This window comes from Rhinopithecus roxellana, chromosome 16, assembly GCF_007565055.1.
Source record: "Rhinopithecus roxellana isolate Shanxi Qingling chromosome 16, ASM756505v1, whole genome shotgun sequence".
In the NCBI taxonomy this organism is placed as follows: Eukaryota; Metazoa; Chordata; class Mammalia; order Primates; family Cercopithecidae; genus Rhinopithecus; species Rhinopithecus roxellana.
Window position 1 is genome coordinate 1884919 of NC_044564.1, and position 27729 is coordinate 1912647.

Here is a 27729-nt window from a genome sequence, read left to right on the forward strand (position 1 = left end):
CTAAATCACTTTGGTGAGGCCAGCATAACCCTGATACTTTCTTACTCTGAAAGTTTGTGAAACAACTGTAAGATATAATAGTTAATAATTTATTGAGAACTCTACAGTATGTCAGGAACCACTCAGTGCCACCCCAGGAAGTATCTCCCATATTTTTTGTTACCCTCATTTTTAGAAAGTTTTTATTAATACTGATTAAAATGTTTTTGGAACTTCCATCCATCAGCCCTATTTCTACCCTAAATGGGTGGGGGGAGGGGGGGGGGAGGGAAGTAATGTGCAAAAGAGTCCACAGATATATTTGCTCCATCTTGAAACCTTACACCATCATCAACTCTTCAAGGGTGTCAGCTTAGGATAAGGAAAGATTCAGAGTGTCTGTTTTATACATTACTTGGGAAAGATGTAGTCTCTGGACCCAGGACAACCCAAGCAAATAACAAGTGTTAAGTAAATATTTGAAAGGAAAAGAGGGAAGTCATCAGCCTGCTTCATGCTATAGGTACTTAACTCTCACATGGTCATTTCTTCTCCAATCCCTGTAGTTGCCTTCATGCTTTCCCAGCTCTGTTCATCCTACTCATTGTCTGCCTTAGAAGGGTGTCTGTAAAACACAGATCTGATTATGTCTTACTTCTGCTGAAAAAGGTCTATAATCCATGGTTTTGTTCCAACCCAAGCCTGCCTTCACCCAGGAGGGGCATAGATACCCTCTAAAAGAGATGGACCTCCTGGCCACTTTCCCCAACCCCTCCCGGTGGCTGTCCCCAAGGGAAGGTCTGGGCCTGCCCCACTACCTGACCCTTTGAATGGTGGGGTTCCTCATGCTAGAGCCCTGAACTTGGCCATGCTGTCATATCCTGGATGCACTCTATGACCCTCTTCTTCTACAACGCACATCTGGGGACCATGTCTCACCCCGTCCTAACTCCTGAAAATTCACTACAGGCTCAAGCTGTGAATGTTCCACTCACTCAGGAAAAGAATTTGGATAAGAATAGCATGTTAGGCTCATCATAATCTGTCATAAATCAGCCTCCTGCCACAGTCCTCAGCCACTGGAGAATGCTTGCCACTCCCTCAACAGGTCAAGTTCTTTAACATATGCTCTTCCTTCTGCATTAAATGCCTCATCTCCTCCTCCCAACAAACAACCTCCTCTCATCGCCTTGTCTGCCTGTGAAATTCCTACTCATCCATCAAGGCCCACCTCAGACTGTGTCTTCTCTCTCCCTGAGCTCCATCAGGATTAAGTAGATTTTGGGGTTGTGCTTCTTTTCACACCAATCCCATTTTACTCTGACAGCGATATATGTCTGCCTCTGCCTGCAGATCAGAAGCTCCAGGAAGATGGGACTGTTGCCCTGTTTAGGGTGATATCCCTAAAGACGAGCTTCATGAAATATTTTTGGAATGAACCAAAGCAGGAACTGTGCCATCATTGAATGAATAAATGTGGTGGACATTAACAAATTGTCCTTTAATAAATGAATTAATGAAGATACTGTTTTTAGAGGTAGCTTTCATTTGTTACACACTTGAACATCAATACTCACTATCTCTGCCATTGTCAACATGAAGTTGTATATTGATTGATTGGTTTATTTATTCATTCATTTACTGAATCCCTAATATTGTAACACAATGGGCTAGATGCTGGGGATATGGAACTAAATAAAACAGATCCTGCCTTCGCAGAGCTCAGATTCTCCTGGATCCAATTGTAAAACAATGGAGAGGTGCATTAATAGACATATGTTTATGTTTCATTCTTTTCAAAGAAACATACTATTCTTTTGTTTTAAAAATTAATATGCTTGTGATAAATGTTATTCAGTGGCTGGTAACACTACAGAATTTTAGTTAACACCAACATCATCAAGCAAGATTTTGCATAATTCTTATTTGAAGCTAAAAATGTGAATGAATTTTCACCTGAAAGAAATGAAGAATCTTTTTCCAAAAACAGAGATAATTATTAGCAATTTCTGGAGGTGAACTAGCAAAGGATTCATTCTTACATCGTTCTCGTCTGTCTGATGGAGATGGAAGGTTTATATAGGCTTCACTAGTCCCCATGGCAACAGCCTTTCTCCTGGGTTACCATAGGAATTGTGAAGGCCTTTATAAACCTCCATTAGCAGAGCTTAGGCCGGCAGCAGTCAGAAACGTCTGCTGGAGAAGACACTGCAAAGTGTCAGTGAGGGCATCTGAGAATTAATTTTACCCTAGAGTAGCTGCACAGGTCTGTTTAGCACTCACCTCTACAGTTTTGAACATTCGATAATACTGGAATCAGTCTGATGCCTTGAACACTTCACATGAAGGGTTTTTCAAAATCTAGCCACAAACAGATATGATCAGATTTCAAAAAATTTTGAAAAACTAGGAGGAATCTATTCTGACAAAGCCTCACATAGGATAGAGGTAAATTTGTGTTATTTTTTCAGGATAGTAGATTGAAGCCACATTAATAATTAATACAGTGATGGATGGTGTTTACAGTTGCTGCTATGATATGAATGTGTCCCGCCAAAATCCGTATGTTGAAATTTAATCATCAATGTGATAATGTTAAGAACTGGGCTTCTTAGGAGGTGATTAGCAGGACAGAGCCCCTGTAAATGGGATTAGTGACCTTAAGAAAGATGTGAGGGAGCTGTTCCCCCATTCTGCCTCTTCCACCATGTGAGGACATAGCCTTTCCCACTTCCACCATGTGAGGGCACAGCAAGAGGCACCATCTGTGAAGCAGAGAGCAAGCCTTCACCAGATACTAAATTAACTGGTGCCTCAGTTAGGACTTCCCAGCCTCCAGAATTGTGAGAAATAAATTTCTATTATTTGTAAATTACAGTCTAAAGTATTTTGTTATGGCAGCACAACAGGACTAAGTTGCACAACAATGAGAATTTTTTAATAGCACTGAACAGTACAACTAAAATTAGTTAAGATAGTACATTCTGTGTTATGTTTTTGTACCACAATTTAAAATTGTTTAAAATTAATGTAATTATAATTGTGATACAACTATTATTGAGCATCTGCTGTATCCCAGGCACTATGCTAGCGCTTCAGATGTTCTATGTCATATAATTCCACAAGTCTATGAGCAATTATCTCTACCTTGAAGGTTATTTTTATCTCTACATTGAAGATGAGGAAACTGAGGCTTACACAAATAAAGTAACTTGCTCAAGGGTACGCCATTAGGTAAGTAGTAGAGACCGCAGTCAAGCAAGTCCTGGAATCTTGGCCTTAACCTACAACTTCAGCATTAACGCCACATTGTGTAACAGATGATCGATACATTAAAGACACATTCTGTTGAATTGATACACGAAAGCCCTAGCTGAATTCTGTTTAAATGCTTGCTGCTTTCTTTTTTTAAGAGCTAAGGGATTATCTCTTAGAGTCCAATTGCAGGAGGACATTCATTTTTGCTCTAACCTTTGAAATACTTTTTACATTATTTATCTTCAGAAATCATAAATACATTTCCATCAAAAAAGTTGGGCTGTGTACAGATTAATTACTCTTGACACTTTATTTAGCAATCTATATCCAAAATCAATCACTAAAATTTACAGGAGAGTTTTATATAGAGAGAATTGTTTAGAAAAATAAGTTTAAGAATCACAGATAATTTTTAGATACTGGAAAGCCCTTTCTCATCAGGGCAAAGAAAATGATCATTCCAGAAAATATAAAATGCATGTGGTAATAATTTCCTCTTTGGTTTTTGGTCAAGCTGTATGAAAGAAATAAGAAAAAAAAGAGAATTTAGGGAGAAGAAATTCTAAAAACCTAGGAAATTTCTTTAGTAGCAGGAAGGCAGGCAGGCAACAGTAGGAATTGGTTCTTTAGAAGTAAGTCTTTGGGGCATCCTCAGAGAAGAGACATGTCCTCTTTCCAGGTTTCTTCCACATGCCAGTCACAGCTGTGAAGGACACTAACTTGGATCCTTCCACCAAAAGCCAAAAATCTGGGTCCCAGCTCCTGAAGTTTTCAATGCTAAAGTAGGCAAATGAAAGAAGGGATTAATCTTTTTCTCTTTGAAAACAAATGGAAAAGAGGATACTAATTAGTAAGCAATGAAAAATATACCAAATTGCATCTACTTTTCATTATTATTTTGCTTTTGAAGTGCATTTTTCTAAATATCTGCTGGTATTTCTGTTTAGCTACTCTGATCATCTTTCTTTCTTTCTTTCTTTCTTTCTTTCTTTCTTTCTTTCTTTCTTTCTTTCTTTCTTTCTTTCTTTCTTTTTTGGTCTGATCATTTTTTAAAAAATACTGAGGGTACTTGAGGGGCTAATGCATGCAGAGTTTCTGTTTTGTGACATAAAGTTCTGGAGCTCTATTGCACAACAATGTGAATATACCTTATGCTACATAATGTAGCTACTGAACTGTACACTTAAAAATGGTCAAGATGGGAAATTTTATATTATGTTCTTTTTACTACAATTTTTAAAGTGAAATTGATGACATCCTAGTCTCATCAAATACTACCTAGGAGAGATCCTAAGTGAAACCTCAAATTATGTATTTGTATAACTACACTTTGTCTACTGTATATAGGAGCTATATACCTTGCTTCCTTTTCCAGACCCAAAATCTAAGTCCTCCAAGCCTAACGCTTTATCTCTAGCTAGTCCATCCCATACTCCAGTAGGAGATATCCAGAAAGAAAGAGTTTCAGACACTTTTGTCCCCTTCACAGACAAACTCAGGACCCTCTTGCCTTGCTCTCATGTTGACCTCACTCCCAATCTGCTTCTATGTTCAGTCACTCCCTCTTACTTTGGACTGTGCCATCATCATGGCCATGACTTCTTTTATCTAGAGTTTTAACTCTCCTCTTGAGGCCCCATGTTGAATTTGCCCTCAGGTTGCATCTACTTTTGACCATGCTGAGCTTCCTCTGGGCCCAAGTCTCTGAATTCTACCCCAATGCGAGGGCCCATGTTTGCTCACTTCAAAAGCAGAATGCATTGGATATGAAGTTGAAAGACATTATCAGCACACTGGACAAAAGAATTATGAAACAACAAGGTAAATGTTCTCAAGAATAAATGTAACACCCTGCTTCTTGAGTTCCTAAATAAATTGTTTCAATCTGGGGTTCAAGTAGCTGTGTCCTGACAGCAAGTAATGTAATATAGACTGTAGGCTTTTACTGACCAATGTTGACAAGTCCAATATTAATTAACAGTTTAACAAGGCCTCTAAGATGACTAACACGATGTTTAGCTACATGAGAAAGTCAGTAAACTTTTTCTGTAAAGGTCCAAACCGTAAATACTTTTAAATTTATAGGCCATACAATATCTGTCACAATACTCAATTCTGCCATTGTCTATTGAAAGCAGCCAGAGACAATGTGTAAAAGAAAGGGTGTGGCTGTGCTCGTGCAGGCAGATTTGGCTCATGGGCTACAGTTGCCAAATCCTGGATACATCAATCAAAATACAGAAAAATGAAAGGGATTATTATTCTCATTACACCCTGTAGACAATAAGCCATAAGCCGATTCTTGAGTTTATTTCTGGGCTCCAAAACTTTAATTGGTCTGAGACAAGAATAGAGACCTCCCTATTGGTCATTAATACATTAACCTGGAACAGTTTTTCAGTCAGTTAAGACTCTTCCTAGAACTACTGACATTTTATTTGAGCTTCTCTATCTAGTCCCCATGGAGAACATGGCCATCCCTGTGGGAACCTTGCTGGAATCAGCCCACCCAAGTCTACTACAGCCCTCTGCTAATCAAAGGAGAGGAGGTGAGTATGTGGCATGTTGGTCCTTAGTGAACTCATGCAGTTCCTAAGGATTAGTTTCTTTAAAATGCTTACCAGGTGACCTTTCAGTAGACTGTCCTAGCTTCTTAGCTACAAGATGGCAAATCCACAGGCAGAAGGCACAAACTGGTAGGTTGTTGGCCCTATCTCTCTACAGATCTGTTTAATTCAGCCTGCACAATATATATTTCTTAATTTAAATAATTATCCACATTTGAAAGTAGTACAATTTAATGTTAAAAAGTTGAAGTTCTAGCAATTCTGGACATTTCTACAACCAGCTGGAGCTCAGTGACAGCTGCCTTTTTTAAAAGAGAGCTTAACCTTTCAAGCTCATAGGGCCTCCACTAGCTTTACCTGACTCTTTTTAAGTTGTTATCTGGTCTCTATAAATATTTAAATTTACTATCTCTCTACACAATCCACCTTCTTACCTTTTAGAAAATCATGACTGCGCTTAGCTGAGTCCAGTCTTCTGACACATGTTCAATTTCACACCTCTTCCAAGATAACCAAAAGTGGCAGAGAATCTCATTTTTAAGATCTTGGCAGTTCCTGGCCCAGGAGGCATGAAACTTGGTGCTCACTCACAGTCTCTTCACCAGTTGGTCTTCAATGATCTTTCCTATGCTCTTGATTATTCTACCCTTTTCATTCATAAGGTCTTTCTCCTTGGCAGAGTGAATGGAAGGCCAAGAGTTTTGGAATGGCTTTGAAAGCATTTACCCAAGGCATTTACTTTTGCATTTTTTATGCTTCAGTTTGCTCCAAACAAAGAAATGTGTGTCTTCTGATGATGTCCTGAGCATTGTCCATGAGTCACAGTTTATCTTCAGCTTTTGCTTTTCTAATGTCACTTGCACACATATTTATCATCCTTTATTAATTCATTACTTGATTTATGGCCATGTTCTTTGAAGATCTGAGCTCACATAGAGCTCCCTGTGAAGCCATAGGATTCTATTTAGATATTGCCTCTGTTGCTTCTATATCAGGATTGTAGGCAATTTCATAAACAAAATGTCCAACCCTGGGACCTTCCCAACCCTTCTGAGACATCTACCACTTTAGAATTTCGAACTAGCTGTATCTTTTCTCTAATTACTTTTCTTTTCCTCTGACTAACACAAGCTCTGTCTCACAAAGTTTTTCTCCTCTCTGATCATAAATATGTACAGGAGAGGGTACTTTACCTACCCACTGAGAGAAAAATCTGTAGGGCAAGTGAAGTTGGGTGGAATCTGACACCCTCTAGTTTCTAGTTTTACCCTTTTAAATTATATGGAAGTTGAGGCACCCTCTAGGGGGGAAAAAAACCTCAGATGTATGTCACATGTTAGAGTAACTGGCAAGGCGGGGCACCCAATCAAAAGTAAATTGCAAAAGGATTTGCAGATCTCTTGGAGATAATTTCCTCCAAAAGAAGAGGAGTCTTGCATGATGAGTCAGACTCAGCACCATGGGGAGTTGGTTCTGGGGAAAAAGGTTCTCTGGAGGAAAAGGTTCCAAGACAGATGGGGAGATTTTATTTGAACCCATTCTGACTGTCTCCCCAACCCCTCTCCCCATTCAAGCAGACATGCATGCCCTAGAGAGAAAAAAGTAGAGGAGCAACTAAAAGAGCTTTCCCACTAAATGGCTGTGGGCTCCTCTAAGAAAGTGAAACATGGGAGAAGGAAGGACCACCCAGCCAGAACAGCAGTGGATATCAAGGGATGATATAAAAGCAATCTGAAGACAGTCAAGATTCAAGGAGCTATATACCTTGCTTCCTTTTCCAGACCCAAAATCTGAGTCAAGAGTCAATTTCTTCCATCTGGCCAGATGATCTCCAGGATGCTCTCATGTATGTCAATAATAACTTCTTTTCTTTTATACTTTTGTCTTTCTCAAGATTTAACTCACAGTTCAATGCATTTCCACTCAAATATGTGTCTTGTGATATGTGGCACTACTCTATCTCTTCTGAAAGCCTGCTCCTTTCTAACAAGGTGAACACCTCCATTGCCATATTTAGGTATAAGGATCCTCCCATCAAGTGTCTGAGACTCCTAAAGCTATATCTCCCTTCTCATATTAAAATATCAAAATATTCTATTTCTCATGTACTAGTTAGTCTTTCCAACCTCTTGCTACATTCTCACCTTTTATTTCCTGAACTTTTCCTCCTCAGTCTTATGCTTTTGGATAGGTAACAACCAGTTCTACAATTTAATCCAAATAGTCCTTGAGAGCACCATGATCTTCCAGTCCTTACGTGATAACAGTTACTAATAATGATGACAACAGATACCACCTACTGTGTAGCAACTATGTGCTTTTTACATATGTTGTCTCTTATCTTTGCAAGGGATATTTTCATCTCCACATAACAGAGGAAAAACTAAAACTCAGGAGATTAAATAACTTAGTCAAATTTCCAAAGCTATTAAAGTGGATGGGCTGATCTAACAGAGTCTATATGACATCCTCAAAAGAGGTGACTGAAGAAAAATTAATGGTGAGACCATCTTAAGGTGTGAGCAGAGATATAAGAAACTCACAAGGAATGGTAAAGCAACTCATGGTTAAAAATAGCAAAAGACTTTTACCATCCTAGGGCATTACAAGGCAAGAAGGGTCAGTGGTTACTGGAATCTGGAGAAAGAGAGTCATAGGAGAGGGCCAGTTGTCAGGAACAGCCATGGCCAAACTGCAGCCCAGCAGAGAAGGAGCTTGGAAAATAAATACCCTGATCTTACTTCCCACCCTCTGATTATTTTCCAGTACCTCCCGTTGGCTAAACCCAACAAGAGGCAAGAGACCAAAGTCTCCTAGCTTCCCAGTCTCCCAGTGCAAACAGCAAGGTGGAAAAGGATGGGAAATAAATCTGGAGGTCTTTTCTTTCTAAAACGCCATGACACATTTACCTTAAACTAAGAGCTCTTCATTTTGGAGATCTAACACCCTGATCTCCAAATCCAAATTCCATTCTCAGTCATGTTTCTTAGATTGTCATTCAGTTCCCAGATAAACCTATTTCTTTCAAGCTATTTTTCCAAATAATGACCTGAAGAATCAGGGAAGAAAGCCACACTGATGCCCATAAGTTCTACAGTGTCCTGATCAGCTCAGAAGAGTGCTTGATGACAATATTTGCCCACACAAATGATTCATTAAGAGTGGAATAGCTCAGCAGACTCTGCCACAGCCCATATACATTTGTTTCAAGAAGTCAGTCCTCCTCCTGATAAGATGACTTGCCAAATCCACAGTTCCTTTAAATCCTTTACACCTTGATTTTCTCTTTGGCCTTTATTCTCCTACCCATACCCTATCTACCTCTATTTTAAGCAGGAATACCAAGAAGCACTCTTCAGTCTCTTTCGTGTTCTTCTGAATCATGGAAATCTGTTAAGACCTTCGGTGACTACTGATTACTGGTTAACTGCATAACCAACATACCCCCATCTGTGAAGGGTATCTTCCATGACTCTCTCAAAGATGACTATTTTTTTCTCAAAAATAGTAATTGTATTGGTCAGTTCTCAAGACAATAAGTGGGTCATTTTTTTCAGGCAGTTAGTTTTATTGCATTACAAAGTCATGTGAAATAAAACACAATTATGTATGTAGAAAAACCTAAGAAATCTATAACAAAGTTTCTAGAAAAAGTGAATTTAGCAAGGTCACAGGTTACAAGGTCAATATTTAATATCAATTATAATTTTATATACTAGCAATGAAAAATTACAAAGGCCAGGTGCAGTGGCTCACACCTGTAATCCCAACACTTTGGGAGGCTGAGGCGGGTGGATCATGAGGTCAGGAGATTCAGACCATCCTGGCTTACATGGTGAAACCCCATCTCTACTAAAAATACAAAAAATTTAGCTGGGCGTGGTGGCAGGCACCTGTAGTCCCAGCTACTCGAGAGGCTGAGGCAGGAGAATGGCGTGAGCCTGGGAGGCGGAGCTTGCAGTGAGCTGAGATAGAGCCACTGCACTCCAGCCTGGGCAACATGCAAGACTCCAACTCAAAAAAAAAAAAAAAAGGAAAAATTAGAAATAAAGTCAAAGAAATAATATGGATTTTAATAACATTTAAAAATAAACACTTAAGAATATATTTGATATATATATGTAAGATTGATACACAGAAAACTATAAAATGTTGCTATGATAAGTTCAGAATACCTGAATAAATTAACAGATACACTTATGTTTATGAACTGCAAGTCTCAGCATTAAGATATTAATTCTCTCCAAAATGATTTCAGTTTCAGTGTTATATCTATAAAACCCCAGTAGCCTTTTTTTTGTGTAGAAGTTGACACACTGACTCTAAAATGTATGTGGAATTGTAAATGACACAGAATATTCAAAACAATTTTGAAAAAGAAGCACAAAGTTGGAGAACTTACCTTACCTGACTTCAAGACTCAGTGATCAATATGGCAAAACCCCATCTCTGCTAAAAGTAAAAAAATTTGTGGGTGCCTGTAATCCTAACTACTTGGGAGGCCGAGGCAGGAGAATCGCTTGAACCTGGGAGACAGAGGTTGCAGCAAGCTGAGATAGCGCCATTGCACTCCAGCCTGGGTGACAGAGCAAGACTCCATCTCAAACACACATACACACAACTTTAGCAATCAAGACAATGCAGAACTGGTGTACGACAGGCAAATGATCAATGGGATGTAGAGCTCACACATGTGTGGTCAACCAATTTTCAACAAAGGGGCCAGGATCATTCAATAAGAAAAACACAGTCTTCAACCAATTGGGCAGGAATGACTGGATATCTGTATGCACAAAAAATGAACTTCAACCCTTAACTCAGGTCATCCATAAAAATTAACTTGAAGTAAATCATAGGACAAAACATAAAAACTAAAACCATAAACTTCTAGAAGAAAACATAGAAGATCTTTGAGACCTTGAAGATTTTTATTCAGGACACAAAAAGCATGGAACATAAAATAAAAACTGACAAGTTGGACTTCTTCTAAGTAGCAGTAATGGTCCTGAGGCTACTGTCTAGGGCCAGTTTAGGTCAGCTTGTTATGTAGATGAGTCACTTTTCCTCTTCTTATGTTTGTTCTTATGCTAACAAACATGTTGAATTATCCCTTAGCTGAAGCTCTTGAGTTCTACCATAGTTTGAGGAAAGTACCCCAGTCAAATCTGTTCAAGTTCTCTGCACAGGACTGTGTCTCAATCCCAGCTAAGAATAAAATGTGAATTTGTGGTTCTCTTACTTTTTCTTTGTAATACATAAAAAGAAGAGTTTGAGCCAATTCAGAGCTTATTCTTTTCTGGGTCTCAGGCCATAATAATATCCAACATTGTCAACACCTTATGATTAACCCTGAGCAGGTTTCCTGCACTGATTCCGTGCTTTGCTTCATTCTGTGACTCTAAGAAGCAGTGTCCTCTAAGCATTAAATTAGAATCCTTAAACCTAGTTAATTGGCCTCCTCCCTGGAGAAAGAAAACTCTTCCCAAGAGAACACTTCTACCCTAATCTGCCCTACCACCTTTAGAATACAGTTTACCTTGATCACCATGGATATTTTTCCGATTTTTGAACCTCAAGTTCCACCAAAGGACCCACGTGGCTTAACTAAAGACATGGACATTGATAAAGATGTGTCTCTCCTGAAATGACTCCAAGATATCTTAATCACTTGAAAAAACCTTACGCTGCCCAAATCCCTGTCCTTAGGGTCAGGACAATGAAATGGGCCACAGAAACCTAAGAATAAAAGTAATTGAGGCTGAAACACTTCAAAGGAAGAGCACACATCAGTGGTGTCATACACAATGAATCTATTGACCTATTTCTGGTTTCATCCTTTGCTAGCCCTTGATTTGTGGACTTGAGTCTTTATTCTTCTGCATGAACCCAGCAATGTCTTAATTTCTGAAATACCATGCTGAAACCTCCCCTTAGCACCTTAGGGTTCTAGTAATGTCTCTAGCATCAGATATTAGATTGGTGCAAAAATAATTGCGGTTTTTGCCATTACTTTTAATGTATTTGTGCCAAAAACCGCAATTACTTTTGCATCAACCTAATATATTCCTTTGGATGTAGTCCCAGCTGACTTGCTATATCTAAAAGAAATTGATTGCTATTACATTCTTTTTAAAAAGCACAGAACTGAGGAAAGCTTTTGAAGTTTTTCTGCAGCTCTGTCATAAATTCTTTAGTTCATTTCTTTTCTGAACCTTGGAGACACAAAGATGGCCCTTGACCACAAAAAAATTACCCTCTGGTTAGAGAGAAACTGGGGCAAGTCTCATAATTTTTTGAGCTAAGACCTGTTTACAGGGCTGGAATGAGAATCAAATGGGAAAATGCAAACTCCATGCACAATGAATTCATGTATATTCTACACACAAGGAACAGTACATCAAATGTGTCTTCCACAAGAGGCTGTATTAATGAGATCCTCAGTCTGAAAACAACCAAAGTACCAAAAAAAAAAAAAAAAAAACAAAAAACAACAACAACAACAAAAAAAACTAATTAGCAGAAGCCTTACTTGAATTCTAGATTTCTACCAAAAACATAATTACTTAAGCAGTGTGCTATCTTGATCTCCTTTATTTACCATTAAGGATAGCACCTGAGCTACTTTTTAAATTGTGTTTGTTTGCTGTTTTCACTTTAACAAAATGGCCCTTTAAACCCAACCTCTCAGCCACTCTTCTAGCCAAACAGTACAGTCACTCTATACATAACAGGCCTCAGAGATGGCACTGAAATGGGACTTCCACTTGTCCCCAGAGTCTTCTTGGGCTCTACCATTAGCCATTCTGCAGAGAAAGGGTTTCAAAGTACCCTGTCTTCAACATAAAATTTAAGTCTTGTAGTTGCTAAGTTGCAGATTAAACTCATGCTTAGCTTTTCACCCCCCTCTTCTTCATGGTCACCCCTACCCAGCCTCCCTTGTCTCATTTGTGTATATGTCAACTTGCCTCACCAGATCGTAATTTCATTTGAAAACAAAAACTGTATGTCTCTTTCATCTTAAGGAGGTTTCTAGCATTGTCTAGTTCAATGTTTCGCACACAATAAATCCTAATACACAGTTTAAAAGAAATTGATCAACATACTAAAGCCTCTCTCAAAAATATAGATCTCTGAGAATTGGATATGACCAGAAAACAGCAGGACCCCTTGTCTGGAGTTTGGATGAATGGGAAGTGTGAACTGGACAACAGAGGCCGGGGCTGCAGAAGGCACCATTGCCAAAACTTGGAAAATTGCTGATGTAGGCCCAATCTTTTCCAGAGGCACCACTGGAAACTTGGGGATTGTAGACCATTTAAACTCCACCTTGATGTCTATCAGGACAACAGAAAGGGAGTTTACAGAAGAAAAGAAGCGTACAATGCAGATAAGGTGGATGTGACACTAGGTCTCAGCATGGCTTTCCCTGGGGAGGCTTGGCCTCTGCAGCCAGGGTGAGTTCTTTGATAAGGAGAATGAAGGAGCAGACTGTTCAACACAGTTGTACGAGAATTAGATTTGTTCATGTTTTTAGCCAGCTTGGGTGGGAAGTAGAACACAGGAACTCTAGGAAAACAGGAGTTTGCATGGGCTCTTGGTTGAATTCAAACATCTTCCTAGCAGGAAACAAATGTGATTAACTTGGGTAGCACAGTAGTGAACTGGGAATTCTTAAAGAGTCACTTAATAGAAGAAATGCATTCCAGCCAGGTTTGCTATAAAGAGTGTTTTTGTGGGTGAATCCTATATGCCTACTGATTGCATTTTTAAACAAATAAAGCAGAGTGTTCTGAAATAGGAACCAATAATCTGAAGAAGTATACCAAAATATTGTCATAGTCAGAGTGCTAGAGAGTTATTATACCCAAATGCCTTTCAGATATTTCTATCTCTGTACCGTCTGAAATACCTAGATGCAACATGAAATTACAGACCCTCTTAAACTCACTTCTCTGCCTATGCTTCCCATTGCTAAAATAAAGATCACCATCATCTTCCCAGTCACAAAGATGTGAAATACAGGAACTATCTTTAACTCCTTCTTGCCAGTTCTATCTCAACAATATCCCTCTTCTTCAACCCAGTTAACACTGCCGCAGCTGAGACTTCATCAGGTCTTATGAACCAAAACACTAACTTCCTATCTGGGTTTTCTGCCTCCTGATATTTCCCTGAAAGCTCGCTCCATACACTGCTTCCAGATCAATCTTCAAAAACCACGTCTGTAATTGTGTCATGCTCCCACTCGAAAACCTTTGAAGGCTTCCCATTGTCTAAACAAAACCTTAATATTGTAACCTAGAAGTCAAGAGCTGCATAATCTGGTTCCAACATAACTTTACAGTCTTCCTTTATTCCCCTGCACTTTCATTTCTCTTCAAATGAATTCAACTTCTTGATTTATTGATTCAATAAATCAGTATCTATGATTTATTGAATACAGGCCAAGCATGCAGGTGCACTAGCTCACTAGCTCTCTCTATGTTTTTTATATATAGCAACATATGTAACATATATAGAAACATAGATATATACATATCACACACACACATATAAAACACATCTCCATTAGATATATCTTGTGACTGATCCCCATATGACAAGTGAGGAAACTGAGGCCCAGAAAGATTAAATAACCTGCCACAGCTCACCCATTTAGTAGATGACAGAGCCAGGTCTTCATCTCCAAAGCCCAGGCCTTGCATCTCCACCCTAAATAATTTTCCCTGTTGTGGAAGCTCCTTCACTACCCCCTCCACCATGAAGAGCAAATGATTATGTTACTCTTGCCTTAGTGCTTTTGGTTCCTTGAAGCTCTTTGTTGCACAATCTGGAATGAGGAATTTTCTAGCTCCAGTTTTCTATAAGATTTAAATCATCAGAAGTGATTACTTCTGGTGATCATGTAATTATTTGCTTCTAATTTCCATTTATCTGAATCAGAAATTATCCTTATAGAATGGAACTGTTTTTCCTACTCTCTTGACAAGTAATAGAGGAAGAATTGGATAAGTGACATGTATCCACTTAAGGAAAATCAGGATGGTTTGTGAAATCTCATCTGAATCTCTTCTCCACAGCCTGATTTTCACATGGAATTGAGAAATGTATAAAATGTGCTTGCTGAAGGAGTTGGGTAGAAGGAGCAATCTGGAGGCACAGGAAAAAATGATGTGATGCTACGGATTTTTTTAAGATTCTCTGAAGGTGCCTATCCTGATGACGTTAAAGCTAAAATAGTGTTCTTGTCATAGCTATTAAATGATATCAGCTGATTATTTTCACAGGTTTAATTCTAGTGCCTCTATGAGTATTGACTAGGCTTTTGAATAAAGAGATCATCCTCTTGCTATACTTTGCAAACTACCATACTATCTCAGTTTGTTCATGCTGCTATAACAAAATGCCTGAGACTGGGTAATGCATCAATAATAGAAATATATTTCCTCAATCCAGTCTTTCATTGATGGACATTTGGGTTGGTTCCAAGTCTTTGTTATTGTAAATAGTGCCACAATAAACATACATGTGCATGTGTCTTTATAGCAGCATGATTTATACTCCTTTGAGTATATACCCAGTAATGGGATGGCTGGGTCAAATGGGATTTCTAGTTCTAGATCCTTGAGGAATCGCCATACTGTCTTCCACAATGGTTGAACTAGTTTACAGTCCCACCAACAGTGTAAAAGTGTTCCTATTTCTCCACCTTCTCTCCAGCATCTGTTGTTTCCTGACTTTTTAATGATCGCCATTCTAACTGGTGTGAGATGGTATCTCATTGTGGTTTTGATTTGCATTTCTCTGATGGCGAGTGATGATGAGCATTTTTTCATGTGTCTGTTGGCTGCATAAATGACTTCTTTTGAGAAGTGTCTGTATACACCATGGAATACTATGCAACCATAAAAAAGGATGAGTTCATGTCCCTTGTAGGGACATGGATGCAGCTAGAAACCATCATTCTGAGCAAACTATCACAAGAACAGAAAACCAAACACCGCATGTTCTCACTCATAGGTGGGAATTGAACAATGAGAACACTTGGACACAGGAAGGGGAACATCACACACCGGGGCCTGTTGTGGGGTCGTGGGAGTCAGGAGGGATAGCATTAGAAGAGATACCTAATGTAAATGACGAGTTAATGGGTGCAGCACACCGACATGGCACATGTATACATATGAAAAAAACCTGCACGTTGTGCACATGTACCCTAGAACATAAAGTATCATAAAAAAAAGAAATATATTTCCTCAGAGTTCTGGAGCTGGGAAGCCCAAGATCAAGGCACTGGCAGATTTGGTGTTTGATGAGGCCCATTCCTCATAGATGGTGACATATAGGTATCCTCACATGGGGAGGGGTTGAAGAATAAAAACAGGCAGCTCTCCGAAGCCTCTTTTATAAGGGCATTAATCACATTCATGAGGGCAGAGCTCTCACAACTTAGTCATTTCCTAAAAGGCCCCATATCTTAATACTATTGCATTAGTGATTAAGTTTCAACATGAATTTTGGAAGGAAACAAACATTCAAATCATAGCATTTTGCCCCTGCCTCCTTCAAAAAATTCATGTCCTTCTCACAGATAAAACACATTCATTCCAACCAAATAGCCCCAAAAGTCTTAACTTATTTCAGCATCAACTTTAAAGTTGAAGTCCAAACTCTTCTAAATCTGATATGGGTGCAACTCAAGACACAATTCATCCTGAGGCAAATTTACCCTCCAGCTGTGAGCCTGTGAAATCAACCAAGTTATGTGCTTCTGAAATATGTGGTGGAATGGCATAGAATAGACATTCCCATTGCAAAAGGGAAAAACAGCAAAGAAGAAATGGGTAGCAAGTCCCAAGAAAGTCCAAAACCCAACAAGACAAACAACATTAAAATTTTGAGGCTGGAGGATAATTTTCTTCGACTTCATATTCCATCTTCCAAGCACATTGGGGCATGGGTTGGGCTCTGGAAGCTCCAAGCAACCTGCCCCTGTAGCTTTGCTGGGAGCAGTCCCTGCTACACCTCTCCCCGCCTGGAATTGCATGCTGGCAGCTCTAAGTCTGGAGTCGCAGGGGTAGCCTTACCCATTGCTCCAGTAGACATTGCCTCAGTGGAGACTCTGTGGTGGCCCTGTCCCCACAGCTCCTACATTCCATGTGCCTGCAGAGTTTGCACCATGTGGACAACACCAAGGTTTACGGCCTGTGCCCTTCTTGGGGTGGGGTGGGGATAAGATGGCACATCACACTGCATCATTGCAAACATACCTGGGCTGGCTGAGGACCCCTATGCTGGAATGCATGGAAAGAAACATGAAGCATCCTTGGACAGTGAGCCCTTAGGTCCCGTGGGCATCCTCAAGGGCATCCTTGAAACTGACCTCAAATCCCTGGCACTCTGGACCTATGATAAGAATACCAGCCTTAAAGATTTCTAAGATATCTTCAGGGTCATTCTTCTATTATTTTGATGAACAGTATCTGGCTTCCTTCTAGCCATATTAATCTTCTTAACAAAAGGGTCTCTTGGCTGCACCCTTGATATTCTGTCCTGAAAGCACTTTTTCTTTTCTTTTTCTTTCTTCTTTAAAAAATTTTAAATGCCACTTTAATTATGTCAATTTCCTACTCCAAAACCTTCAGTGACTTCCTATTGGCTTTTTGTAAAGCAAACTTTAAGGAAAATGGTATACTTATCTGTTACTGAATCTTATTTATTGATTAATAGCATTTCTCTTCTTTTTTAATTTCTAATTTTTGTGGTTACATAGTAGGTATATATATTTATGGGGCACATGAGATATTTTGATACAGGTATACAATGAATAATAATCATATCAGGGTAAGTGGGGCATCCATCACCTCAAGCGTAACCTTTGTGTTACAAACAATCCAATTATACTCTTTAAGTTACTTTAAAATACAACTATTATTGACTATAGCCATCCTGTTGTGCCATCAAACACTATAACTTATTTATTCTTTCTATTTTGTTTTTGGACTCATTGACCAGCCCCACTTTCCCCTCACTCCTCCACTACCCTTCCCAGCCTCTGGTAACCATTATTATACTATCTCCATGAGTTCAACTGTTTTAATTTTTAGCTCCCACAAGTAAGTCAGAACATACAAAGTTTGTCTTTCTGTGCCTGACTCATTTCACGTAACATAATGACCTCCAGTTCCATCCATGTTGTTGCAAATGACAGGATCTCATTCTTTTTTGTGGCTGAATAGTACTCCATTGTGAATATGTACCACATTTTCTTCATCCATTCATCTGCTGATAGACACTTAGGATCCTTCCAAATCTTGGTTATTGTGAATAGTCGTGCAATAAACATAGTAGTGCAGGTACCACTTTGATATTTACTAATTCCTTTTTTTGGGGGGTATATATCTAGCAGTGGGGTTGCTGGATTGTATGGTAGTTTTAATTTTAGTTTTTTGAGGAACCTCCAAACTGTTCTCTAGAGTGGTTGTACTAATTTGCATTCCTACCAACAGCGTATGCGGGTTCCCTTTTCTCCACATTCTCAGCATCATTTGTTATTACCCGTCTTTTGGATGAAAGCCATTTCAACTGGGGTAAGATGATATCTCATTGTAGTTCAGATTTGCATTTCTCTGATGATCAGTGATGTTGAGCACCTTTTTGTATATCTGTTTGCCATTTGTATGTTTTTGTTTGAGAAGTGTCTATTCAGATCTTTTACCCATTTTCAATCAGACTATTATATTTTTTTCCTATAGAGTTGTTTGAGCTCCCTATATACTCTGATTATTAATCCTTTGTCAGATGGGTAATTTGCAAATGTTTTCTCCCATTCTACGGGTTGTCTCTTCACTTTGTTGATGGTTTCCTTTGCTGTGCAGAAGATTTTTAACTTGAGGTAATCCCATTTGTCCATTTTTGCTTTGGTTGCTTGTGCTTGTGGGGTATTACTCAAGAAGTCTTTACCCAGACCATTTTCCTGGAGAGTCTCCCCAAAGTTTTCTGTTAGTGGTTTCATAGTTTGAGGACTTAGATTTAAGTATTTAATCCATTTTGATTTGATTTTTTATATAGCAAGAGATATTCTAGTTTCATTCTTCTGCATATGGATATACAGTTTTTCCAGCACCATTTATTAAAGAGACTGTCCTTTCCTTTGCATTTTCTTAGCACCTTTGTTGGAAATGAGTTCACTGTAGATGAATTGATTTATTTTTTGGTTCTCTATTCTATTCCATTAGTTTATGTGTCTACATTTTGGTTACTATAGCTCTGTAATATAATTTGAAGTCAGGCAACATGATTCCTCCAATTCTGTTCTTTTTACTCAGGATAGCGTTGTCCATTCTGGGTCTTTTGTGGCCATATAAATTTTAGGATTTTTCCATTTCTATGAAGGATGTTATTGATATTTTGATAGGAATTACTTTGAATCTATAGATTGCTTTAGGTATTTTGGATATTTTAACAATATTAACCTGTCTAATCTATGAACATGGAATATTTTTCCATTTTATTATGTCCTCTTTGATTTCTCTCAATATATTTTATAGTTTTCATTGCAGAAATCCTTCCCTTCTTTGATCAATTGCTAAGTATTTTATTTTATTTGTAGTTATTGTAACTGGGATTAATTTCTTGATTTCTTTTTCAGATTGCCCACTGTTGGCATATAGAAATGCTACTGATTTTTGTACATTGATTTTGTATTCTGCAACTTTACTGAATTTGTTTATCATTTCTAATAGCATTTTGGTGTAGTCATTAGTTTTTTTCAAATACAAGCTCATATCATCTGCAAACAAGAATAATCTGACTTTTTCCTTTCCAGTTTGGATGCCCTTTATTTCTCTTGTTTGATTGCTCTAGCTAGGACTTACAGTACTACATTGAATAACTGGTGAAAGTGGGTATCTTTGTCTTGTCCCAGTTCTTAGAGGAAAAGCTTTCAATTTTTCCCCATTCAGTATAATTCTAGCTGTGGGTCTGTCACATATGGTAAGGTATGTTCCTTCTATTCCCCATTTTTAAGGGTTTTTATCATGAAGGTTGTTAAAATTTATCAAATGCTTTCTCAGCATCAATTGAAATTATCATATGGGTTTTGTCCTTCATTCTGTTGATAAGATGTATCACATTGATTGACTTGCATTTGTTGAATCATCCTTGCATCCCTGGGATAAATCCCATTTGGTTGTGATGAATGATCTTTCTAATGAATTGTTGAATTTTGTTTGCTAGTATTTTGTTGAGGATTTTTTGCATCAGTGTTCATCCAGGGATATTGGCCTGTAGTTTTCTTTTCTTTTTTTAATGTGTCTTCATCTAGCTTTAGTATCAGTATAATATCAGCCTTGTAGAATACATTTGGAAGTATTTCCTCCTCCTCTATTTTTCAGAATAGTTTGAATGAATCAGTATTAGTTCTTCTGTAAATGTTTGGTAAAATTCAACAGTGAAATCATCAGGTCCTGAGCTTTCTTTGCTGGGAGATATTTTATTACAACTTTGCTCTCATTACTTATTATTGGTCTATTCAGGTTTTAGATTCCTTCATAGTTCAATCTTGGTAGGAATTTATCCATTTCTTCTAGGTTTTCCAATTTATTGGCGTATAGTTGCTCACAGCAGCCTCTAATAATCCTCTGAATTTCTGTGGTATTGGTTGTAATGTCTTCTTTTTCATCTTTGCATCTCTGATCTTACTGATTTTGGTCTTCTCTTTTTTTTTCTTAGTCTGGCTAAAGGTTTGTTGATTTTGTTTATCTTTTCAAGAAACAACTTTTCATTTTGTCACTTTTATATTGTTTTATTCATTTTAATTGTATTTATTTTTGCTCCTATTTTTATTATTTCATTTCTTTGACTAATTTTGGGATTGGTTTGCTCTTGCTTTTCTAGTTCTTTAAGACATATCATTGGGTTGTTTATTTGAAGTTTTCTGTTTTTTTGATGTAGGCATTTATACCTATAAGCTTCCCTCTTAGTAATGCTTTCACTGTATCCCATAGGTTTTGGTATGTTGTGTTTCTATTATCACTTGTTTCAAGAATTTTTAAAATTTCTTAATTACTTAATTAAATTATTCATTTACCAACTTGTCATTCAGAAGCATGTTGTTTCATTTCCATGTGTTTATGTAGTTTCTAAAATTCCTCTTTTTATTAATTTCTAGTTTTATTCCATTGTGATCAGAGAAGATACTTGATATTACTTCAAATTTTTAAAAATGTTTTAAGACTTGTTTTGTGGCATAATATATGGTCTATACTTGAGAAAGATTCATGTGCTGAGTAAAAGTGTGTGTATTTAGTAGCCATTGGATGAAATGTTCTGTAAATATCTACTAGGTCCATTTGGTCTATGGTGCATATTAAGTTCGATGTTTCTTTGTTGATTTTTCTCTCTGGATGATCTGTCCAGTGCTGAAAGTGGGGTGTTGAAGCATCTAGCTATTATTGTATTCAGGGTCTATCTACTTAGCTCTAATAATATTTGCTTTATCTAGCTGAGTGATCCAGTTTTGGGTGCATATATATATTTACAATTGTTCTATCTTCTTGCTAAATTTACCTGTTTATCATTGTATAATGACCATCTTTGTTTCTCTTTATAGTTTTTGTCTTGAAATTTATTTTGTCTGATACAGTAAAGTTACTCCTGCTCATTTTTTTGTTTCTTTTGGGATAGAATATATTTTCCCATCCCTTTATTTTCAGTCTATGTGTGTCTTTATAGGTGAAGCACATTTCTTGTAGGCAACAGATCATTGGGTCTTGTTTTTTATTCATTAAGCCACTGTATATCTTTTAATTGGAGAGTTTAGTCCATTTACATTCAATATTATTATTAATAAGTAAGGCCTTACTCCTGCCATTTTGTGACTTGTTTTCTGGTTGTTTTATGGTCTTCTCTTCCTTCCTTCCTGTATTCCTTTTAGTGAAAGTGATTTTCTCTGGTGGTATGTTTTAATTTCTTGCTTTTTAGTTTTCATGTATCCATTTTATGTCTCTTCATGTGGCTTGCAAATGATTTCTTATAACCCATTATTTGAAACCGATGATAACTTAACACTGATTGCATAAACAAACAAACAAAGAGAAAACTCTACACTTTAACTTCCTTCCCCCACTTTTTAACTTTTTGTTGCTTCTATTTATATTTTGTTGTACTGGCTATGTCTTGAAAAATTGTTGTAGTTATTATTTTGATCCAGTTCATCTTTTCATCTTTCTACCTAGGATATGAGTAGCTTGCAAACCACAATTAGTGTTATAATATTCTCTGCTTTTCTGTGTACTTACTATTACCAGTGAGTTTTGTACCTTCAGATGATTTCTTATTCATCATTAACATCTTTTCCTTTCAGATGGAAGAACTCCTTTTAGCATTTCGTGTAGGACAGGTCTGGTGTTGATGAAATCCCTTGGATTTGGTTTGTCTGGAAAAGTATTTCTCTCTCATGTTTGAAGGATATTTTCACCAGATACACTACTCTAGCATAAGATGTTTTTCCTTTGCACTTTAAATACATCATGCCACTCTCTCCAGGCCTGTAAGGTTTCCACGGAAAAGTCTGCTGCCAAGTATATTGGAGTTCCATTGTATGTTATTTGTTTCTTCTTTTTGCTGCTTTTAGGATCCTCTCTTTATCCTTGACCTTTGGGAGTCTAATTATTAAATGACTTGAGGTATTCTTCTTTAGGTTAAATCTGCTTAGTATTCTATAATCTAATAGAAATTCAATATTCATATCTTTCTTCTCTTGGGAAGTTCTCTGTTGTTATCCCTTTGAATAAACTTTCTACCCCAATCTCTCTCTCTGCCTTCTCTTTAAGGTCAACAACTCTTAGATTTTGAGACTTTTGAGACTATATTCTAGATCTTGTAAGCATGCTTCATTCTTTTTCTTTTGTGTCCTCTGACCGTATGTTTTCAAATAGCCTGTCTTCAAGCTTACTGATTCTTTCTTCTGCAGAATAAATTCTGCTATTAGGAAACTCTGATGCATTCTTCAGTTTATCAATTGCATTTTTCAACTCCAGAATTTCTGCCAGATTCTCCTTATTTCAATCTCTTTGTTAAATTTATCTGATAGTATTTTAAATTCTTTCTCTGTGTTATCTTAAATTTCTTTGCATTTTTTCAAAACAGTTATTTGTCTGAAAGGTCACATATCTCTGTCTCTCTGAGATTGGTCCCTGGTGTCTTATTCAGTTCATTTTGTGAGGTCATGTTTTCTGAATATTCTTAATGCTTGTGGATGTTTATTGGTGTTTTGCATTGAAGAATTAGTTGTCCTCACATGGTGAAAGAGTGGAAGAGCAAAAGACTAGGCAGCTCTCATTTATCTCATTCATGAAAGTGGAACCCTCATGACTTCATCACTTCCCAAAAGGCCCCATCTTGTAATAGTATTATATTAGAGGAACATGAATTTTGGAGGGACACAAACATTCAAACTATAGCACACACTGATATAAAAATGCTTATGTACATTTTTTAATAAATAAGAACTTTTGTTAAAATTTGTACAGGATTCATGAGAGATGTTTTATCTGTATCTTTCTGCATATTCTATATAATAAAATATTTTCATAGTACTTTATAATTTATAAGGGATATTTATATGTCTTCTCATTTGATCTTGAGATTTTTTCTTGAAAAACAAAAGATTAATTATAGATAAGGAAGCATGGCTCAGACAGGTATGGTGACTTATGTATGTCATAGAACAATGCATGGAAGAAAAAGGATTTGAACTCTACTATAATTCCAAGTCGAAAGCACCTTCTAGATATCTGGCACTAGGAAGGGCAAGAGGAATAGAAAGTTAAATGAGATATCAAGAAGCATACAATGTGGTGGGAAGATAAACAGAGAAGACAGTGTAAAGTAATTTGACAGAGGAATATACAGGATGTTATGGAAGCTCTGAGGAAAGGCTCAAATATCAGCTAAGGAACATGAGGAGGGCTTATAAACTGAGTCTTAAAGAATGACTGGGATTGGGCCACATAAAAGATAGAGAAAAATGGTGATGAATTCCAGGCAGGGGAAGAACATGAGCAAATATCTGTAGTCAGTCCTGCCTGGTTGGGGTGGTGGGTAATGTGAACTACATTCAGTTCCTTGTTGCCAAAGCAGAAAGAGAGGGAGGACTGACTGATGAGGCCAAAGACATCTACAGACATTAGATCATGGAAGCCCTTATATATGAAGAGTCTAGACATTTTTCTATAGATACCACTCAATTATTTAAATCCTTTAAGAACGAGCTTGGCGTGGTTAGATTGATATTTTATTAGATTGTACTGACTATCCTATAAGGATAGATTGCAAGTAAACAGGAATGAAAGCACGGAGACTTGTGTGAAGGTCATTACAACAATCCCGGAGAGGGAGAGATGAATCTTGACTTAATTTGGAATGACTGGCCGTTGATATGATATGACTGACAAGGGAAAAATAGAAGTTGAGAATAAAGCATCCTCCAAGTTTTAACCTGGTGCTTAGGCAAGAATAAATTACCAAATTCAGGAGAAGGAGTTAGTCTGGGGCCATGTTGTGTTTGAGGGGTGAGCTGGAGTGGTCTAGAAGGCAAATACCCAACTCTAAAACTCCCAACTCTAAAACTTAGAAAGAGGTGTGGATGAAAGAGAGATTCTCTCAAGTTAGTGACTTTATAAGTGTTAATAGAAGTCATGGAGGTGGAACAGTTCACTTAAAGAGAACATGAAACTGTTGGCAACTTTGGAGACTTCCAATCTGTAAGAGGAAAAGAAGCCTGGAAAGGACCAGAGATAGAATTGTGAGATATTATGAGAATCAGAAGAATTAGTGTCCCAGGTGCCAAGGAAATCCAGAGTTTCAAGAAGGGAAAGAAATTAACAATGTCAAAGAGATTCAGTAAGATACAAACTGAAAAACACTTATTGAAATTGGCACTTCAGAAGCTGTTATCGATTTTAGTGATATCTGTTTTAATGAAATGATTGGGACAAGAAGCTAAACTGCAGCCAATTGAGGAGTGTATGGGAGGTGAAAAAGTGGAGGCAGTGAGTGTAGGCAACTCTTCTGAAATATATGGATAGGATGCTACCTTGTTAGAGATGAACATGGCATAAAGGCAGTTATGTTTTTTGAAAGTTTTTTTTTAGGATGGGAAAAATTACTATTTTTATGCCATGGGGGAGAAAGTTTTATGTAAGAAAAAGGAGGTGATGACTGCGAGAATAAGTGTGGGTGTGGGAGAAGAAAGTGGCATCAAGGAAACACATCCTCTGAGACTGAGAAAAGAAGAGGCAATAAATGTTAGGCTGCTGAAAGTTGAGAAATATGATACCAGAGGCATAATCTTCTCAGTGGGGTAAGAGACACAATCTTCTGCTAGTAATGTGGGGTTTGGGGAGTTGAATGTGGAACTAAAGGAGAGTGACAGAGGTTCAGAGTTGCTAAGAAGAAAAGGATGCTCAATCATGGGGTCTAAAGAGGGAAAGGAATAAAGGCTGAGAAAATGCCAAATGCCTAGAGGAAGCAAGTACATGAGAAAACTAGAAGGTAGAGGGAAGTTGAAGACTTCACAGGTATCTTGGTGTACTTTGTGCTGCTACAACACAATACCCCAGATTAGATAATTTCATAATGAACAGAAATGTATTGGCTTACCTTTCTGGAGGCTGGAAAACTAGGGGCTACGTCTGATAAGGGCCTTCTTGGTGCATCATCCCATGAAAGTAGAGCAAAGAGAGGGCAAGAGAGAGGGAGAGAAAGGGGCCGAGCTTGTCCTTTTATGATGAACTCACTCATGTGACAATAAACACACTTCTACACTGATGTAGAATGCATTAATCAATTCATGAGGGCAGAGCCCTCATGACCTAATCATTTCTCATTAGGCCCCACCTTTTAACACTGTGGCATTGGGGATTAAGTTTCCAGCACATGCTTTTTTGGGGGTATGGGGGTGCATTCAAACCAGAGTAGAGGACAACTCTTAGGAAATGGTCCTTGAGTATATGACTTAAATTGAGGCAAGATGATTGTCTCTAGAAATAAGAAGTTTCAGAATTATGAGAGTAGGATATTGGATGTTTCAATTCTTGCCATCAAAATTTCCTATGATGATGGCAGGACTTACAGAGAAAGATTACAAATCAGCTGCCAGAGTCTTCAATAAATGAATAATAGTAACTGGGATGCAAGTCAATGGCAGTGATATAGAAGATATTGTGGGTTATACAAACAAATATAATGAAACTCAAAATAAATAGCAATTTTCACAGGTGAAAGTGTAATGCCTAGAAACATTCAAAAAGATCTGGGTTAATGTCAAACTCTTTCCAGCCCCATGGTGCATGGAAAGAGAGAATGAGTAGCCTCCACTCAGGAAGTTCACATGGGCATCCAGATCTCAGTGAAAGAAGGAGGTGAATACAGAGTTATTCACCAGGGAGCAAGGACTCAGGGACACAATGGAAAGAGGGAGAGAAGTCAGTACTGGCCAGGCGCGGTGGCTCACGCCTGTAATCCCAACACTTTGGGAGGCCAAGGCAAGTGGATCATTTGAGGTCAGGAGTCCAAGACCAGCCTGGCCAACATGGTGAAACCCCGTCTCTACCAAAAATAAAAAAATTAGCCAGGTGTGGTGGCACAAGCCTGTAATCCCAGCTACTAAGGAGGCTGAGGCAGGAGACTCGCTTGAGCCTGGGAGACGGAGGTTGCTATGAGCAGAGATCATGCCACTGCACTCCAGTCTGGGAGACAGAGTGAGACCCTGTCTCAAAAAAAAAAAAAAAAAAAAAAAAAGAAAGAAAGAAAAGAAAAGAAAAAAAATTAAATTAAATTAAATTAAATTTAAAAAAAAAGTCAATACTGAGAAGAACATAATGATACTGCATCTCTCCAAAAAATTAAAAAATTCTCTGAGTGTAGTGGCATACATATGTGGACCTAGCTACTTGGGAGTCTGAGGTGGGAGGATCACTTGAGGCCATGAAGTCGAGGCTTCAGTGAGCCATGATCACACCACTACACTCCACCCTGAATGACAAAGCGAGACCCTCTCTTAAAAAAAAAGAAATGAGAATGGGAGACAGAGAAATCAGATGCGGCCTTTCATTTTGTAGAGATGGGGGCCTAGGTTAAAAGACACCCTGCACCCACATCCCACTCCATTACATAGTCTGACTGTGGCCCATGTGCTGTGATGCCAGAATGGGCCCAGGTCTTAGTGTCCAGCTGGTCTCAAAGAGGCTATGAGGGTTGCTGGAGGTCTACAAACAGCTCTCCAGAGCCTCTCCCTTGCCTCCTGATATTCAAAAAAAGTATTCTTAGCTCAACCCACATCAATTTTTTATCCAAGATAAATCTTCCAATTAAAAAAAATCAATTCTCGAGCCTTTAAAATATGCTAAATTAAAATGTGCAAAACAACTATTATCTTCTTCCTTTAAAGAGAAACAGAGAAGTCTTTACATCTGCTTTTTCCTATTTTTTAGCAGAAAAAAAATGGAGCAAATGATGTGGTTGTAGCCAAGGTTGTCTATAAAGTGTGAAAGCATTTCCTTTCCTTTCCCAGCAGCCAGGACTAACACTAGGAGGCAGAGAAAATCAGCATTGAAGTTTTACTTAAATTATAAAATGGAATGGAGACCTTGCCCAAAGACGATATCTCATGTCTCCTGTGACAGACAATGAATGGCTCAAGACAAAGGTCATTCTCTTTATTATTTAGTTTCCAAGAAGTTGATAGGCTGTTCCATTGTGGTGTGCGGTGGTGCTGAAAACATGCTCACCCGGGAGTTCAGAGAATCTGCTGGATCTGCTCTTCACTCTGCCACCTACTTGCTGTGACTTTAAGTTTGATCTTCTGTTTCTCTGTTTAAAAAAAAAAAAAAAAAAAAAAAGAACCTAGGCCATGGAATTG